At 43.1% G+C, this 20,424-nt stretch overlaps 1 protein-coding gene and 1 long non-coding RNA gene across 2 annotated transcripts in view; one reads left to right on the forward strand and one right to left on the reverse strand.

Moving 5' to 3' along the window:
- LOC140203665 (uncharacterized) overlaps nucleotides 1-20,424 on the forward strand; it is a 66,005-nt gene that overhangs the window by 13,378 nt on the left and 32,203 nt on the right. The window lies entirely within an intron of this gene.
- LOC140203977 (uncharacterized) lies at nucleotides 7,391-14,501 on the reverse strand. Its single transcript, XR_011887478.1, has 3 exons — nucleotides 14,430-14,501; nucleotides 13,983-14,218; nucleotides 7,391-7,550 (listed from the first exon to the last, which is right to left on the reverse strand). It is a non-coding gene; the product is annotated as an uncharacterized lncRNA (long non-coding RNA).

A 20,424-nucleotide genomic window follows, 5' to 3' on the forward strand; every position in this document is an offset into this window, starting at 1 on the left:
AACTTTACTGAGCTGAGACATTATCCCAGTGGCAGTCGTGAGAAGCAACGTGGGGTCCTAGAGGGACACAGGAATACTGGCACCATGAAGGGAGAGTGAAAACATGGGGACCGTGGCCATGGATTCAATTGCCCATCTCAGCCGGAAACTCACCCATGTCCTTACACCAGCGTGGGGCCGCTCTCCCGTTTTGTGTGTGGGGAGGGATACTCTGTGCTGCTTATCGTGCTGACACACCAGTACATTCATTTAGGGATTTAGGGGACAGACCATTCACTGAACACTCTGCCCCCCTGAAACTCAGCTGGAGATAGACCACTTGTGCCAGAAGACTTGCAGTGCACCAAAGTGAGCACCTTTACTTCCTCCACTACAACAGGTGGGATTCCCAGGTGGCCATCCATTTTACCTCTACGTCCTATTCCTCATTCCTTCATGTCAGTCCATGGCTCCCTCTGCTGCCATGATAGGGCCACATTCAGTTTGGAGGAGCAACATCTCATATTCTGTCTGGGTTAGCCTCCAACCTGATGGCATGAACTTCAATTTCTCTTACAGTAATTTCTTCCCCCTGCCCTTCTCTTTTACCATTCTCCATTCTTGCTCCCCTCTTCTCAAGTTTAAAGTTCCACATTCTATTATCCTCGCCTGCCCATCTCCTCCCTCTAGTGCCCTTTACCCTTTCCTTTCTCCATGGTCTATTCTCCTCTCCTGTCAGATGCCTTCTTCAGCACTTTGCCTTTTCCACCTATCACCTCCCAGTATCTCACATCATTCCCTATTTCCCCAGCCATCTCCCTTCCCCCTCACCTGATTTCAGCTATCACCTGCCAGTTTGTACTCCCTTTCCTTCCCCCAACTTCTTATTCTGCCTTCTTCACTCTTCCATTCCAGTCCTGATGAAGAGTCTCAGCCCGAAACATTGGCAGTTTATTTCCCTCCATAGATGCTGTCCGATCTGCTGAACCAGTACTATGTGGGTTGCTTTTAGTACTTTGTTCCACCTTGTATATGTATATTGAATAGATTTTAAAATTGTGCAAAAACAAATAATATAGTTCATGGGTTCAATGTCCATTGGATGGCAGAGGAGAAGAAGCTGTTCCTGAATCGTTGAGTGTGTGCCTTCAGGCTTCTGTACCTCCTACCTGATGGTAACAATGACAAAGGGGCATGCACTGGGTGCTGGGGGTCCTTAATAATGGGCGTTACCTTTCTGAGACACCGCTCCTTGAAAATGTTCTTGGTACTTTGTAGGCTAATACCCAAGATGGAGCTGACTAGATTTATGACCCACTGCAGCTTCTTTCGGTCCTGTGCAGTAGCCACCCCTCCCCCCTCCCACCACCACCACCACCAGACAGTGATGCAGCCTGTCAGAATGCTCTCCATGGTACATCTATAGAAGTTTTTGTTGATATACCAAATCTCATCAAATTTCTAATGTAGTACAGTCGCTGTCTTGACTTCTTTATAACTGCATTGATTTGTTGGGACCAAGTTAGGTGCTCAGTGATCTTGACACCCAGGAACTTGAAACTGCTCACTCTCTCCACTTCTGATCCCTCTGTGGATTGGTATGTGTTCCTTCATCTTACCCTTCCTGAAGTCCACAATCAGCTCTTTCATCTTACTGATGTTGAGTGCAAGATTGTTGCTGTGACACCATTCCACTAGGTGCATATTAGTACAAACGGTGTACTTTGGAAAAGGGGGAAGGTCCTGAAGAGAGAATATCAGGAACGAGGTATAACATTGCAAAGCTGGACCTCCATGGCAGCAGTCTCTTCAATTGCAGCCTGTGTCATGCACCAGTGAGGGGAAGATGATTTGGCAGATGAATGTGTGACTGAGGAATTGGTGCAAGGGGCAGTGGTTGACATTTCTGGACCATTGGGATCTCTTCTAGGGAAGATATGACCTGTACAGAAAAGACAGGTTACACCTGAACCTGAGGGCGACCAACATCCTTGGAGGTAGGTTTGCTAGAGCTGCTGGGGAGGGTTTAAACTAATTTGGTAGACGGATAAGAACTAGAATGATGGGCAGTTGGTATACAAGCAGATCTGTATGAAGTTGATTTTTTTTTGTGGTCATGTTCGCGGATGATAGATAGGTGGAGGAGCAGGTAGTATTAAGGAAGCAGGGAATCTGCAGAACAACTTAAACAGATTGGGATAATGGCCAAAGAAGTGCCAGATGGAATATAGTGCATGGTCATGCACTGTGGGTAAAGGAATAAAGGCATAAACTGCTTTCTAAACAGGGATAAAAATACAAAAATCAGAGACAGATTAGATTATGAGGACACGCAGATGCAACGGGTCTTGGGAGTCGTCGAACAAGGTTAACTTGCAGGTTCAGCCAGTGCTAAAGAAGACAAATGCAATTTTGAGAAGACTAGAATATAAAAATAAGGATGTAATTCTAAGGTACTGGTCAGAGCACACTTGGGAGTATTGTCAGCAGTTTTGGGCCCCTTATCAAAGAAAAGATATGCTGACATTGGAGTGGGTCCAGAGAAGGTTTACGAGAATGATTCTATGAATGAAAGGGTTAACATATGAGGAGCATTTGATGGCTCTGGGCTTGTATTCACTGCAGTTTAGAAGAATGAAACTTACCGCATATTAAAAGATAGAATGGATGGGGAAAGGATATTTTCTAGGACAAGGGGGCACAGTTCCAGGGTATCTATTTAGAACAGAGACAAGGAAGGATATCTTTAGCCAGAGGCGGTGAATGGGTGGGATTTCTTTCCATAGATGGCAATGGAGGCCAGGTCACGGAGTATATTTAAAGTGAAGATTGATAAGTTCTTGATTAGTCAGAGTGTCTAAGGTTACAGGGAGAAGACAGGAGAATGGGGTTGAGAGGGATAATAACTTAGGCATGATGGAATGGTGGAGCAGATTCAATGGGTGAATGACCAAACTTTGCTCCTGTGTCCTATGGCCTTATGGTGTTCTTTTGCACATCGGTAGTTCGTCAGTCTTTATTTAAATCAAGTTTTTCACAAATTCTACTAAATTTCTTCATTTTCCTGTAAATGCCTGCAAGAAAATGAATCTTAAGGTAGTGTACGGTGACATATATGTATTTTGATAATAAATTTATTTGACCTTTGACTTTGAGATTGTGAAGATGTGGGCAGGTGGTTGGAGTTGCAGTGTTGTGAAGACGCCTGTAGAGGGAACACGATCCTGGTGCGGCAGGCAGGTAGTCACTAATTGAGATACAGTGAAAATGACTTTGGTTGTGGGCCATCCAGAATGCAACCACCCCTCAGAGAGTGAACGGGGAGTGGCATTAGGTATGATATTTGATGCACAGAAGTTGTGAGAGGTAAGTGGAACATTAAACAGGACTGGGATTGAGTGGGCAGTGGGACTCAATAGGTCATGACAAAGAAGGGGAAGTGAGGGACGTAGGATTTGACCGAATATAATGTGAAAGGATGTGGCGGAGAGTGCAGAAATTAGGATTAGATGGGTGGCCAGGAGTGTACAGGGAGTGAGGAGCAAATGGAATTTGACTGGGTGGGACACTGATGGATGTCAGCAGTGAGGAGTGAATGGGATTAAACTGAACAGGTCTGGAATTAAATGGGGGAAATGTAGTGGTTCAACCATCTAGTGCTGCAATCCCACACAGACCCAGGTTCAGTCCTGCCCTTGGGTGCCGCCTGGGTGATATTTGTTTGTTCTTGGATAGGCTGGGAATGTCACCATATCATATCCTCACATCAGCCATTCCTATCTGGTTTGCTTCAGCATCCTCTTGCAATATAGGAAAATGACAGCAGGAATGGCGATTAGCAGCAGTCTTCCATCACTGCATGAATTGTACGTGTCCAGGTCAAGGAAGTGGGCAGAAAAATTCACTGTAGACCCTACCCACCCTGCAAACTGCCTTTTCCAAATCCTCCCTCCTGGAAAGCGCAAAAGGCTCTCCCCTGGTTCCAAAGTCTTTCTTTCACTTTATCCCTTTCTCGATCACACTCCCTTCCCTTATCTTTGCTTCTCTCTATCACAGTCTCACTCACGTTCTCATTCCTGCTCTTTTGCTTTCTCATGTTCCTTCTCCCTTTCACACCTGTCTCTTTCTCACCTTTTTCTTCTAATGTCTTGCGAGTATCTCTAAATCTGCTAATTTCTCTCAATTGGGTCTCGCTCATCCTCTTCCATTTCCACAGCACCCATATCAACCACTTCTTCCCTTTCCTTTTTCTTCTTTCTAGGATGTGCATCTTGATTTTGGGAAGGCCCATTTAGTTCACTGGAATATTCTCTTATTAATCCTTCTTTTGCTCCCTTTATGCTCTGATCTCTCCTCTTGGTTTCCTCATCCACGACATTATCTGACAAATACTCTGTTTTTGTATCTCCATTGACTCCTTTCTTTTTTTGCCCATTCATCCAGCTGGGCTTTGGTCTTTGCATCTACTTTTATAAGCAGCTTTTTGTCTCCCACTTAATGTTCAGGCAGAATCAGAATCAGGTTTATTATCACCGGCATGTGACATTAAATTTGTTAACTTAGCAGCAGCAGTTCAATGCAATACATCATATAGAAGAGAAAAAATAAACAAATTACTGTATACATATATTGAATAGATTTTAAAATGTGCCAACAACAGAAAGACTGTATTAAAAAAGTGAGGTGGTGTCCAAGGGTTCAATGCCCATTTAGGAATTGGATGACAGAGGGGTAGAAGCTGTTCCTGAATCGCTGAGTGTGTGCCTTCAGGCTTCTGTCCCTCCTACCCAATGGTAACAGTGAGAAAAGGGCATGCCCTGGGTGCTGGAGAGTCCTTAGTAATGGATGCTGCCTTTCTGAGACACCGCATCCTGAGGATGTCCTGGGTACTTTGTAGGCTAGTGCCCAAGATGGATCTGACTAGATTTACAACCCTCCGCAGCTTCTTTTGGTCCTGTACAGTAGCACACCAACCCCCCCCCCCCATACCAGACAGTGATGCAGCCTGTCAGAATGCTCTCCACTGTACATCTATAGAAGTTTTTGAGTGTATTTGTTGACATGCCAAATCTCTTCAAACTCCTAATGAAGTATAGCCACTGTCTTGCATTCTTTACAATTACATCGATATGTTGGGACCAGGTTAGATCCCCAGAGATCTTGACACCCAGGAATTTGAAACTGCTCACTCTCGCCACTTCTGATCCCTCTATGAAAATTGGTATGTGTTCCTTCGTCTTACCCTTCCTGAAGTCCACAATCAGCTCTTTCGTCTTACTGACGTTGAGTGCCAGGTTGTTGCTGTGGCACAACTCCACTAGTTGGCATGTCTTACTCCTGTACGCCCGCTCATCACCACCTGAGATTCTACCAATAATAGTTGTATCATCAACAAATTTATGGATGATATTTGAGCTATGCCTAGCCACACAGTCATGTGTTTATAGAGAGTAGAGCAGTGGGCTAAGCACACACCCCTGAGGTGCACCAGTGTTGATCATCAGCGAGGAGGAGATGTTATCAGCAATCCACACAGATTGTGGTCTTCTGGTTAAGAAGTCGAGGATCCAATTGCATTAACCTTAATGCACCCAGAGTAGATTGGTCCTTTATACTCACGAAAGCCCAATACTTGCAACTTTCCTGAAGCTCCTTGAACTCTCTTCCAGCTTAAAACCAAGTCACATTTCGCAAGTAACTGCTTGATTAACGTATCAGATGCTTTCTCAGATATATTGCCTAAAACATTGTTGTAGTCGGACCAATGCTTTCATCACTTTCATGATTTCTCTGAGCAGAATCATCTTGTCCAATATATTTTCCAACCAGAGGCACAGTGGTTGGCACCAGCACCCCTTTGCCCTCTGTTGGGCAACGGTTCATAATCTTACATCATGAAGACAGTTGTGGCACCATCCAGTGCCTTTCTTAATTTGTGTTCAATAGCCTCTATTGCAGGGGATCTGCCGTGCAAATAGTGGATGGATCTCCAATCGAGCTGTAGTTGTCTCAGCCATTCATGCCACACAATGCTGGCCCTCTTGTTTTTCCCATTCACAAGCCCAATGTGGGTTGTTGGTTACTGTATTTCACTGGTATAAATGCCAGCCCCACGGGGTTATCCAGCATGAGGTTCTTTGTTGGATATCTGCAGGCTTCAGTTTAGTATTTTTGAAATTCCATTCAAACTCATTTTGTGGAATGACTGAAACAGCCAAGCTAGTGCAGCTATTGCAGTGCAAGTGCTATACCTGTCCCTACACTTTCTCTCTTGCCACCACTCAGGGCCCCAAACAGTACTTCCAGGTGAGGCAACACTTCACTTGTGAGTCTGTTGGGGTCATCTATTGCATCCAATGCGGCCTCCTCTACATCGGTGAAACCCGACGCAGATTGGGGAACCGCTTCATCGAGCACCTCCGCTCCGTCCACCAAAACAGACAGGATCTCCCAACAGCCACCCACTTCAATTCTGCTTCCCACTCCCATTCAGATATGTCCATACATGGCCTCCTCTACTGCCATGATGAGGCTAAACTCAGGTTGGAGGAGCAACACCTCATATACCATCTAGGTAGTCTCCAGCCCCTTGGTATGAACATAGAATTCTCCCTCTCCCTTCCCCTATCCCTGTGTCACTCTGCCCCCTCCCCCAGCTGCCTACCTCCTCCCTCTTGGTTCCGCCTCCTTCTACTACCCATTGTGTTTTCCCCTATTCCTTCTTCACCTTTCCTGCCTATCCCCCACCCCTTTATCTTTCCCCTTGCTGGTTTTTCACCTGGAACCTACCAGCCTTCTCCTTCCCACCCTCCCCCCACCTTCTTTATAGGGCCTCTGCCCCTTCACTCTACAGTCCTGACGAAGGGTTCCGGCCCGAAACGTCAATCGATCTTTTCCACTGATGCTGCCTGACCTGCTGAGTTCCTCCAGCGTGTTGACAGTGGGGTGCCCCACTCTTCACTGTGATCACATTGAGTGACCGCCCTCTCTCTTCACTGCATACATGTGGGATCCCCCTCTGCTCACTGTGATCACATATACCCCCTTTCTCCATACTGATCACGTGTGTCCCCCTCTCTCTTTACTCCCACACCCTGTGGTGTGCTGGGAGATTAACCAATCACTGTAAATTACCCTTTCTTCATGTAGGGTGCAAAAGGGAAGTTGATGCCAGTCCACATGAATCCCAATTGCTACATTGAGCCCATGTCCTTCTGCTCCTTTCCATCCAAATGCCTTTTAAACAGTGCTTTCTGCCTTCACCATCTCTTCCCTCAGCTTGTTCCAAATTAGATTAGATTAGATTCAACTTTATTGTCACTGTGCCAAGTACAGACACAAAGTCAATGAAATGCATTTGGCATCTGACCGGAAATGCAAAGAATAGTGTTATTTACAAAATAACTGCGAATAAAAGAAGTGCTACAGCACATAAATATAAAAGTACTGAGACAGTACAATACGGACACAATATTGCCTAGCGCTGTGATGAGAGGTTCAGCAGTGTCACAGCCTCAGGGAAGAAGCTCTTCCTGTGCCTGTTGGTGTGGGAGCGGAGGCTTCTGTAGTGCCTAACGGATGGGAGGAGAGTAAAAAGTCCATGGTTAGAGTGAGGTGCATCCCTGATAATGCTTTTCACCCTGCCCAGGCAGCGTTTATGGTAGATGTTCTCAATGGTGGGCAATTGGGTGCCGATAATCCACTGGGCAGTTTTCACCACCCACTGGAGTGCTTTGCGGTCCGATACAGGACAATTGCCATACCACACTGAGGTGCAGTTGGTGAGTATGCTCTCAATGGTACAGCGGTAAAAGTCCGTCAGTATTCTGGGACAGAGGTGAGCTTTCTTCATGCCTACCTCCCTTTGTGTGAGGAAGAGTCTGATTTGAGACTTCAGCTCCACAGAGGAACTCTTGCACCTGTTTGTATATTGAACCTGTCCCAGTCAAAGAACATAGGTGGTTAATACATACAGGAAGAGACTATTCAGTCCATCAGCTCTGTCCCTGCAACTTGCTCATTCCGCCATCATAGAGTCATAAAATACTACAGCATGGCAAGAGACCCTTTGGCCTATCTAGTCCATGCTAACTTTTCTCTGCCTAGTCCCATCTACTGCAAGGCAGACAATATCCCCCCAAATACCTCCTAACCGTGTACCTGCATCTACCGCTTCAGATGAAAACTCGATCCACACTCTCACCACCCTCTGAGTGAACAGGTTCCCTTCAGGATCCCCTTAAACATTTCACCTTTCACCCTAAACCTATGACCTCTAATTCTAGTCTCACCAAACCTGAGGGGAAAAAGTCTGCATGCATTCACCCTACCTGTATCCTTCGTACTTCTGTATACCATTGCCAGATCTCTCCTTATGCTCATATGCTCCAGGGAGTAGAGTCCTAATCTGTTCAACCTTTCACTACAACTCTTGTCCTCAACTCCTGGCAACATCCTTGTAAATCTCCTCTGTATTCTTTCAAGCTGAAAGATATCTTTCCTGTACGTAGGTGACCAAATACATTACCAATGTCTTATACAACTTCATCATAACATCCCAACCATTGACTTACGAAGGCCAATGTGCTGAAAGCTCTCTTCATAACCCTATCTACTTGTGAGACCACTTTCAAAGAATTTCCTTCTTCTACCTCAGTGTCCAACCGTTCACAGCTGATGTCAGGCTCATCAGCCTACAGTTTCCCAGCTAATTCTTATAGCCTTTCTTGAATCCTCTAGTACCTTGGCACCTCGCCAGTCACTAAAGGCTCACTCCCCACACCCTTCACTATAGTCTTGCAAATTTTTCACCATATGTTTATCCAATTCCTCCTTAAAAGTCATGATTGATCCTGTCTTCACATCTGCAGTCAGTGCTTTTCAGATGCCAACTACACAGTGTTAAAAAAAAATCTCTCATGGCACTCTTATCTCTCATCGATGACCCCTCCACTAAAGAAACAGCCAGTCTTCTTCGAAGATCCCTATCTATTCGATATTCTTCTGTGCAAGTTACAGCAAGGCAGATGATATGCTGATACAGACAGTGTGCAGACATTGTACAGTCACCCGAGCTAAACATGGTAACCCAAGCAAAGCTCAATCCTTGAATACCTAGCTCCATTTCTGTCCAAGCCTGGGTCCCAAGACCAGCATACCAAGATAAGAATGCTCACGGAAGTGTGATAGCACTTACAAAATATTGGGCAGTTATTTTACTAATTTTCAAGTATTATGTAGACATTATTAACAGCAGAAATATGTATTTATAATTGATATTTATCTATGCAAACAATGTGATTCTGAAGTGCAAAGTTTCTATTGGATATAGAAATGTGTATAAAAATTGACAATTGTGAGCTGTAGCTTCAGAACAGTTCAGTGACAGGGGCTGAGTTCTCCTCTTTGTGCACAAGTAAATAAAGTCTGCTTGACAAAGGTATGCAAGAGGTCCAGAGTCCAGTTAGTCAGCAATGACACCTCTGTCAAACCTACCCTCAAATTCCTCTTTTCTGAAGAAACCAGGCAAACACATAAGAAGACATCTCCAAACTACTAAACCTAGGACTCAACACCGCTTTTACAATTGGATCTTGACTTCCTGACCAACAGACCCCAATCAGTGAAGATAAGCAGATGTTTTGGTATCCTTACTGACTGACAGGTGCAGAAAGAGCAACCTCTCACTCGACATCAGCAAAACTGAAGAGCTGATTGTTGGCATCAGAAAGGCCAACATGCACCAGTCTGCATTGGAGAATCAGTGGTGGGGAGAGCCAGCAACTTTAAATCCTTGGGCATTAACTTATTGAGTGACCTGCCCTGGGACCAGCAGATAAATGCAAACACAAGGAATGTGCGCCAGTACCTTTACTCCCTTAGGAGGTTAAAGAGGTTTGGTTTGTTTCTAACAACCCTCTGGATGTACTGCTGAGTATCCTGACTGGTTGCATCATGGTCTGGCATGGCAAATTGAATGTGCAGAAACACAAGCTGCAGAGAGAGTGGACTCTGCCTAATAAATCATGGGCTCATGCCACCCCACCATCATAGTATCCACAAAAACAATATCTATGTTGAAAGATCCTCTCCACCATCTTTTTACAGCTATCATTGAGCAGGAGACACACAAGCCTTAAGTCCCTCACCATCTGGTTCAAGAACTTCCCTTGAACCCTTTGGTTCTTGAATCAACCAGCACAACCTTAAACACTATGACTAATGTGCAGTAAACTGGGCGATGTTTTTTTTCCTAATTGTGTTTTCCCTTGTACAAATCATGTATAATTTTAATTTGTTTTTCTTGTGAATGCTGTTTATATAAAGCAATGTGGTGGTGTTGCTGGAAGTTTTCCATTGCATCTGTGCACACATATTATATACAGTGCCTATAAAAAGTCTTCATGTTTTATTGTTTTACAACATCCAATCACAGTGAATTTAATTTGGCTTTTTTGACACTGATCAACAGAAAAAGACTTTAGTGTCAAAGTAAAAACAGATCTCAATAAAGGGATTTAAATATAAAATACGAAGTAATTGATTGCCTAAGTATTCACTCCCTTTAATATGACACATCAAATCATCACTGGAGCAGCCAATTGGTTTTAGAAGTCACATAATTAGTTTGACCTGTAACACTTTACTCTGCATTCTGTTCCTTGGACTACCTCAATGTTCTATTGTAAAGAAAAGACCTGTGTGAAAAACAAGATTTTCACTGTACATGTGATTGAAATAGTCACAACTTCTCCAATCTAACCATGTTATTGCAGTCCCAGCTTTTAGAAACCATACTCGTCAATATTTTCTGGATGCTAATTCTTCCCTGTAATGAGACAAATCAGAATGAATGCAACACTCCAGTTAAGGCTGGACCAGTGTTTTATGAAATTCCAGCCTGACATTCCTGCTCTTACACTGGAGGTTTGTATTGGTGAAATCCAAATCGTGTATGCCTTCATAACCTGTCTCACCTCGATGGGCATTCGCTATCCAGGGTCAGGAGTCCTTTTGCTAAATTCAGCTTTTTTTAAACCACTGCAGAAGAAACTGTTCAAGGTTCAAGATATTTATTGTTAATTTTTAACTAGTATTATTTAGCTAGCCTCTTAAGAAACAATACTGTCCAGGCTCAGGGAGCCCACCGTTAACTTAACTGAGACTGCAGCCTAATCACAACATTATCTGCTAACCACAGGCTCCTGCCATCTGACCAGATCAATAGAGTTGTGAGAGCACCACATGCAGCTGAAGTCATCACTAGATCACTGGAAAATAGAAATGAATAAAAGCAGAAGGGTAGGGAGGAATCCACTCCTCAGTTTCCACTCACGAAGGATCATCTGCCAGAGCCTTCTCTTTTGCAACAGACAAATTTGTTTGCCTGCAATTCATTGGTATGGGTTTCTAATTTGTAAGAATTGTACTTGTGTTTGGAAACTCCTTGTAGAATTATAATCTATTAGAATTATTTATCAAAATAAACATGTTTGATGACAAATAAAATAACTGTTTAACCTGCTTCATTAGCTGGAATTAACCCCTCCTTGGTTCGGAGGTTGGAATCACGGCTCAAAATAGTGATTAAACCCCTTCAGAAAAGAGACCACAGTAGGTCAGTAAATTAGTCTTTGAATTATAGGTTGATGCAATATAATCTCCCTAAAGTGAGGGTATTGCTAAGTATACGAGTTAAGGTCTAGGCTTAAGTTGAAGACTCTAGAATAAGGATACTGTACTCAGAATCATCACCTTACTGACCTGAGCACCTGTTAGAGTGAGCTTTTGGGTAGATGATTAACTTACACTTAAATCACTTTGGCCACCAGTCTTCTGTTTGACAAAGTACTGTGGATTGAATTCACAACAATGCATTTCCTAAAATCTGTGAATATCAGAATACTAGCCAGATGTTGCACATGGAAGTGAGAGTTTACAGGTAGTTTCAAAACAGCCTTATCTATACTTTCTATACATTTCCTCTATATTAGCACGTAAAATACCAAATAAATGTATTGTGGATTTGACTTGCACTCCTAATGTCATAGACCGGTCCCTGAAGTCCGTATTCCGGTTCACGGTCCGGTCCATCGACCCTTGCTCCAGGTTTTCCTAGCTACCATGTTTCTGTTCTTGTTGAGCTAATTGAGGCAGCTGATGCTCATTGGGGCTGGCTGCATAAATACCTTCAGAGACCAGGGCGTGGCTGCTGGATTGTTCTTGTCCTTACTCCTTGGATCCCTTCCTCTGCCTTCTGTTTCCTGGCCTGAAGCCCTGCCTTGTCTTGCCGCTAACTCTCGCCTCGCTTTGCCAGAAGCCCTGCCTTGTCTTGCCGGTAACTCTCGCCTCACCTGAAGTTCTCGTCTTGCCTTGCTTTGCCAGTAGCCTTGCCTTGTCTTGCTGCCTGGTCCTGGAGCCACCCGGTACCTAGTTCCTTTCCTGCCCCTTGCCTCCGCCCAGGTAAGCCAGGCCATCTTGCCATTACCTGGGGTTGGTTCTGTCCCTCGCCTCTATCGGGTGGTGATCTGCGCCTTGCCCAGGAGTACCGCACCCTGCCCAGGAGGAGCCTGTCAAGCCTCGCCTCAAGTCTCCAGCCTCCAGCCTCGCCTCAAGTCTCAAGCCTCCTGCCAAGCCTTGCCTCGTCTCTTGTCTAGCCTCGAGCCTGTAGACTCCAGCCTCTAGCCAAGCCAAGCCAAGTCTCCAGCCTCTAGCCTCTTGCCTAGCCAAGCCAAGTCTCTAGTCTCTAGCTTCTAGCCTGAAGACTCAAGCCTCATCCTGCCTGCCAGCCAAGCCTCATCCTTGCCTCGTTCTGGGGTCTGAGCCAGAGGCAAGACCCAGGTACTGGGTCCTTGTCCAGTCTCTGGCTTGGAGTCCAAGCACGGGCTCCTAGCTCTCTGGTTTAGTCCTGTTCCAGGTAACTGGTTTTCCTGTCCATGTCCTTGCCAACGCCCTGTATCCTAGTCCCGTCCCTAGTACTTTAGTGTCTGTGTCTTGCACTTGGGTCCGTTCCTAGCCATGCCCTTACGACACCTAAAGGCTGTGAGTACCAACCCAGACATGTTGGCGTCAGGGGGAAAGGATGAAGTCAGGTGTGATGTTTTGTATGCATCTCAAAAGGAAGCATTGTCTATAACTTTGTAAATAGGAATTGCCCTTTGTATTTAGCATATAAATATCGAGCCCACATTGGGCTAGCAGACTTTTCCACGGAAAGCGTCTCCGTCCATAAGATGCCTGCTGTACCTTGTGTGGAATGAAGAAGCTGCTTTGTATCTACCAGTGACTCTGTCTCTCCAGTGGTTTCATCCACCCCACAACAGCACCCATACCACATCCCTCTGCTCCTACATTCACAATGATATCCTTCATTCTGCATCGCCTTTCCTTATCCTTCCCACCAGAAAGCACCACCTCACATTTCACTCACCCTGGACAAGCTCCCTTCTTCTACAGGATATACAAGATATAAAAGCCTGAAAGCACATACCACCGGGCTCAAGAGCAGCTTCTGGCCCACCTTTATAAGACTATTAAATGGTTCCCTAGGATGATAGGATGGACTGTTGACCTCACTATCCACCTCATTGCGATTTTGCAAGTTATTGTTGGCTTTCCCTGCAGTTGTTGCACTTTATTCTGCATCCTAAAATCTAAAATCTGCAGACTCAGGTCACAATTGCAGATTCCCTTTAAGAATAAGGAAGTGAGGAAAGCATGCTGGACTACAAGTACAATTGAAACACAGATCCCTTAGACACTCACACCCCGCCCAGTCTCTACTATCTTGCTGGGGAATGCACAGTCTCTGGAAAATAAAACTGAAGACCACAGAGCAAGATTGCAGCACCAGAGGGACATCAGGGATTGCTGTTTACTGTGCTTCACAGAAGCATAGCTCATCCCCGCTGTTTTGGACCACAAAGGTAGAGGAGGCAGAGTATGCTTCATGATTAAATCATCGTGCTGCACAGACATGGTAGTTCTGTCTCAGTGCTGCTCACCTGATCTGTAACATCTAGTAGTAAAGTGGCATCCATTTATCTGCCGAGGGAGTTTTCCGCCGTCATCTTGGTAGCTGTACATTACACCCCGGACCAAGGTCAGTCAGGCACTCGAGGAGGTGAGCACCGTGATAAGCATCACAAAACAGGGCACCCTGATGCCTTCTCTATCACTGCGAGGGCTTTCAATCAGGCCAGCTTGAGGAAGTCATGGCCAGCTGCCACCAACACATCACCTGTGGAACCAGAGAAAGCAACACACTTGTAACCACTGACACGAGGAAATCTGCAGATGCTGGAAATTCAAGCAACACACATCAAAGTTGCTGGTGAACACAGCAGGCCACGTAGCATCTCTAGGAAGAGGTACAGTCGACGTTTCGGGCCGAGACCCTTCGTCAGGACTAACTGAAAGAAGAGCTAGTAAGAGATTTGAACTGTACATACCATGCATACAATCACCTGAAAGTACTTCTGCTCCAGCATACAAGCAGAGACTAAACCACAGCACCAGTGGTGAGGACCAAGAAGGTATGGTAAAGGGAGGCGGAGGAATGCTTAAGTCAGTGGATTGGATAATATTCAAGGGTTTATCTTCAGATCTGAATGAATAGCCACAGTTGTCACTGACTTCATCAACAGCAGCATGGAAGAGTGTGTGCCTCTGAGAACATACCGGACATACCCAAGTCTAAGGGTGTGGGTCATCTGGATTTGTAGTCTGCTGAGAGCTAGATCTGACTGCTGTCTATTGATAACAGCTCCGTGTTCCAACACAATCATACCATATGTACTAATCAACAAACTCCAAAACCTGGGCCTCCGTACCTCCCTCTGCAACTGTCAATGCAGATCAGAAATAACATTTCCTTCTCACTGACAATCAACATTGGCGTAACTCAGGGATGTGAGCTTAGCCCACTGCTCTACTCTCGCTGCACCCATGACTGTGTGGCTAGGCACAGCTCAAACGACATTTGTCAATTACACAACCACAATCAGCAGAATTTCAGATGATGACGAGATGGTGTACAGTAGTGAGATGGGTCAAGTGGTTGAGTGGTGTCACAACAACAACCTTGCACGCAATGTCAGTAACACCAAGGAATTAATTCTGGACATCAGGAAGGCACAGTTGAAGGAACACACACCAGTCCTCAAGAAGGGATTAATAGTGGAAAGGGGGAGCAGTTTCAAGTTCCCAGGTGTCAACATCTGTGAAGATCTATCCTGGGCCCAACATATTGATGTAATTACAAAGAAGGCACTAGTTTCAGGAGAGTTGATATGTCACCAAATACGCTAACAGATTTCTACAGATGTACTGTAGAGAGCATTCTAACTGGTTGCATCACCGTCTGGTACGGAGAGGCCACTGCACAGGATCAGAAAAAGCTGCAGAAAGTTGCCAACTCAGCCAGTTCCATCATGAGCACCAACCTCCCCAGCATCAAGGACATCTTCAAAGCTGATGACTCAAAAGTAATGCATCCATCATTGAGGACCCCCAACACCCAGGACATGCTCTCTTCTCACTGCTGCCATCAAAGAGGAGGCACAAGAGTGTTAAAACACACTCTCAATGTTTTAGGAACAGCTTCGTCCTCACCACATACACTACCTCACTATTTCCTTCATTTTTGCATTACCTATTTGAGATATATTAAAAATATTTTTATATATATATATATATATATATATATATATATATACACACTTACGATAATTTGTAGTTTTTAAAATTATGTATTGCATTGTACTGTTACCACAAAACAATAAATTTCGCAATGTATGCCAAATATTAACCTGATTCAGATCTGTAATTGTTTTATCTTGTTCTACCTCAGTGTAGTGATCTGATCTGTTTTAATAGTGTGCAAAACAAACATAGAAGCATAGAAAATCTACAGCACAATACAGGCCCTTTGGCCCACAATGCTGTGCCAAACATGTACTACTTTAGAAATTACCTAGAGTTACCCATAGCCCTCTATTTATCTAAGCTCCATGTACCTATACAGGAATCTCTTAAAAGACCCCATTGTATCCGCCTCCACCACCGTTGCCAGCAGTCCATTCCACGCACTCTGTGTAAAAAACTTACCCCGACATCTCCTCTGTACCGACTTCCAAGCACCTTAAAACTGTGCCCTCTCATGTTAGCCATTTCAGCCCTCGGAAGAAGCCTCTGACCATCCACACGTTCAATGCAAACCAACTAATGAAAACAAGAGCTGAATTTTATATAGACAGTGATAAATCTGGTAAATTATTAGCTAATCAATTAAAAACAGCTTCGGTCAAATGTCAAATCACTAAAATTTGTAAATCTGATCACACTCTGACAGTCGATCATGACGAAATAAATAAATAAATATTTTCAAGAATTTTATACATTTTTATATCAGTCAGAATTTCCTCAAGATCTCAGTGAGATGTATGACTTTTTAAGGAAATTGAACTTTCCGAAATTGACGTCCGAAGAACGTTTAAAATTAGAAATACCTATTACGGATGAAGAAATAAAGAGTGCTATTTCTTCAATGAGTTCTGGTAAATCACCCGGTCCAGATGGTTATACAGTACAATTTTTAAAGTCTTTTTCTTCCATTCTTTCTCCTTGGTTGTGCAGAATTTTTAAAGATGCAATTAGTACAGGCAAACTACCACAATCATTTTATGGAGCCTCTATCGCCCTAATTTAAAAAAAAAATAAGGACCCTATTGATTGTGCATCATATAGACCGATATCCTTGCTGGATGTAGATTCTAAGGTTTTTTCTAAAATATTAGTATCTAGGTTAGAAAAGGTACTACCTCAAATCATTTCTGAGGATCAAACTGGATTTATTAAAAATCGTTGTTCATCTTTTAATATTAGATTATTGCATATTGTTTATACTCCTTCACTTAGAACTCCAGAATGTGTCATTTCATTAGATGCTGAGAAAGCCTTTGATAGAGTTGAATGGCCATATTTATTCAGTACGCTTGAGATGTTTAACTTCAGTCTGATATTTATATCTTGGATTAAATTGATATATCATATCCCTCTAGCTTCGGTTTTTACTAATAATCAAAGATCTCCCTTTTTTCGATTATTTCGTGGTACTAGACAGGGTTGTCCTTTAAGTCTTTTATTATTTGATATCCCTTTAGAACCTCTAGTAATTGCTATCCAAGATTCACCAAATATTTTAAGTCTTACTCGTGGGAATGAAATACATAAGCTATCATTATATACTGATGATTTATTACTATACATTTCTGACCCAGAGAAATCCATTCCTGCAATATACCTTTGTTGGCCAAGTTTAGTATATTTTCTGGCTACAAGCTGAATCTTAATAAGAGTGAACTTTTTCCATTCAACATGCAGGTTCCAAATTATAAATCCTTGCCATTTAGATTGGTCACTGATTATTTTACTCATTTAGGAGTAAAAATCACCAAGAAGCACAAGGATTTATTTAAGGCTATTTTTTTTTTCCTTTATTTGATCAGATTAAATGTTTGTTTACCAAATGGTCACCAATGATGTTGTCTTTAACTGGTCGGATCAACGCCATCAAGATGATGATTTTACCCAAGTTTCTATATTTATTTCAAGCATTGCCATTCTTTTTTGATAATGTTGATTCAAAAATTTCTTCATATATACAGCAGAATAAAAATCCTAGACTAGGTAAAAGAAACTTACAGAAGCCCAAAAAGGAGAGCGGTTTAGCATTGCCGAACTTTAGATTTTATTATTGGGCAATTAATATTCACTACTTGAAATTTTGGACATGGAATTGGGACACAGTTTCAAGTCCACAGTGGGTTAATCTTGAATGTATATCCGTTTCAGGGTTTTCATTAGGTTCTATTTTAGGGTCTCTGCTTCATTTTGGTTTTTCTAAAGTGAACAAACATATGGATAACCCATTAGTTAAATATACTCTTCGAGTATGATTTCAGTTTTGAAAATTTTTTGAATTTAATCAATTTAGGGTGGACTTCCGGGTCATCAAGGGAATGGCGGCGTAAGGAAAAGGTCTCTCAACAAAAAAGAAGGTAAACTGCCCCATAATCGAATTTAGACAAATACTTAATATTGCATAACTATATTAATAAAGGGGGCAAGGATGATGTCTAAGAACAAGATTAAAAAGTCCGCTCCGAAGGCTGATAAACATAAAGAGACGCAGCAAGGCGGCGGGCCTAGCTCCCCCACGGCAAGTCAGGACAGAAATAATGAGGGGGAATCGGTGACTCTGTCCTTGATTCTCGGAGAGATTCGCGAGTTCTGACAAGATAACAGCAAACAGCTGGAAGATATTAAAGGAGAAATAGTAAAAACTAACTCGCGGATAGATGAAGCGGAAGCGAGGATTGTTGGAATTGAAGAGAAGATACAAAACGCAGAGGAGGTGATAGCAGAAATGCTGAAGCTGCAAGACCAGCTCCAGTGGAAACTAATAGATCAAGAAGGCCGCTCGAGAAGGGAAAATGTGAGGATTTACGGAGTTCCCGAAGGAACTGAAAGTAAACCCGGATTGATGATTCCCTTCGTGGAGAAGCTACTTAGAGAGAACCTTGATATACCGGCCGCAAAAGACCTACAGATAGAAAGAGCTCACCGCGTGTTGGCACCACAGCCTCCAGCAGGCGCCCAGCCCAGATCGATTCTGGTCAGATTTCTCAGTTACAGAACGAAGGAAGAGGTGCTTAAAAGGGCACGGCAAAAGAAAGGTTTTATGTGGAACAACTGTAAAATCAGTTTAGACCACGACTACGCACCGGGGATGCTTGCCAGACCGAAGGAATATACGGAAACACGGACAGCCCTGAAGGAAAACAACATCAGATTCCAGACCCTGTATCCAGCTCGGCTGAGAGTCTTTTACGACGAAGGGACAAAAACTTACGCTACGGTGGAGGAGGCAACATTGGACCTGGCGGACTGGGGACCACCTATTAAAGTTATCACCCAACCGGAGTCGCTACTGGAGAGGATTCGGCAGAAGTCGTGGCAGTTAGTGGGGCGAGGACGCTCCACACGAACCAGAGTGTCAAACTACAAGGAAAAGCTGCAAATATTCAGACGCGAATGTACAGAGAACACAGATTAATTAAGAGAAATGACTGAAAAGAGTAAATCGGACTTAAAGGTAAAATGAAAACTGGTAACTAAAATGAACTAGACGGAATAACTTGAATGATAGCAATATGGTCGAGACATAAGTAGGAGAAAATTCTCTATGATTATTCAAACTGCTGAGGGCCCTCTAACACAGGGTGAAGATAGAGGTTATCCCTCTGAACTGAGGCGGGTCGGTGCTCAGGCCTCACTGTGGGAAGTCGGGAAAAATTTTCAAATGTTGCACGTTCAAAAATGTCTAGGGTGTGGTTATATGTCTTGGTTTACTGTTGAGAAGGGATTGCTTACTGTTTGGTTAGAAAAGGAGAGTGTTTTTTTTCTACTAGAGAAAAATGCAAACTGAATTGGTAAAAATAATTTCCTATAATGTTAATGGGGTTTTGAATCCAATTAAAAGAAATAAGATTATGTCTAAATTGAAAAAAGAGAGGGCACAAATAGCTTTCCTCTAGGAAACACATATGAGCCAATCTGAACATGGAAAATTAAAAAGAATGGACTTTAAGCATGTATTTTATTCATCATATAAATTGAGTCACAAAAGAGAGGTAGCTACTTTAATATCAAGTACTCTTAATTATGAACATATTTCAGAGACTAGAGACAAAGAAGGACGGGTCATAAAAATCACAGGAAGAATAGAAGGTACAGAAATAACATTGCTGAATGTTTATGCTCCTCCAGGTTGTGAATGGTCATTTTATAGACACATTTTTGACCTAATGGTCAGTTCTCAAGGGGTAGTAATTCGTGGAGGGGATTTTAATATTAGATTAAATCCTATATTACATTCTTCAAGAATAGTTACTCAGAATAAACCTCTGACTCAGAAAGTGAATTCATTGATGGAGGAGTTGGGAATTATAGATGTCTGGAGGGAATTACACCCTACTAGTAAAGATTATATATATTACTCTTTCCCTCATTCAGCCTATTCAAGGATAGACTATTTCTTTATCTTTAATACAGATAGACTCAGGATAAAAAATTGTAATATTGCAACAATTGATCTGTCGGATCATAGCCCAGTCTCTATGTCTCTAATCCTGGAAAGGAAAATGAGGAAAACACTATGGAAGCTAAACTCACATATACTCAATAACCCGAAAGTAATGGAGAGATTAAGGGGAGAAATCAAAGAATATCGAGACCTTAATGACACGGGAGAAACATCACCAGTGATCTTATGGGATACATTGAAAGCTGTACTGAGAGGGAAAATTATTTCCATTACCACTGACATGAAAAAAATCAATGCACAAAAATTAGCAGACCTTCAAGGAAAATTAAAATAACTTC

This window comes from Mobula birostris, chromosome 10 (assembly GCF_030028105.1).
Source record: "Mobula birostris isolate sMobBir1 chromosome 10, sMobBir1.hap1, whole genome shotgun sequence".
Taxonomy (NCBI): domain Eukaryota; kingdom Metazoa; phylum Chordata; class Chondrichthyes; order Myliobatiformes; family Myliobatidae; genus Mobula; species Mobula birostris.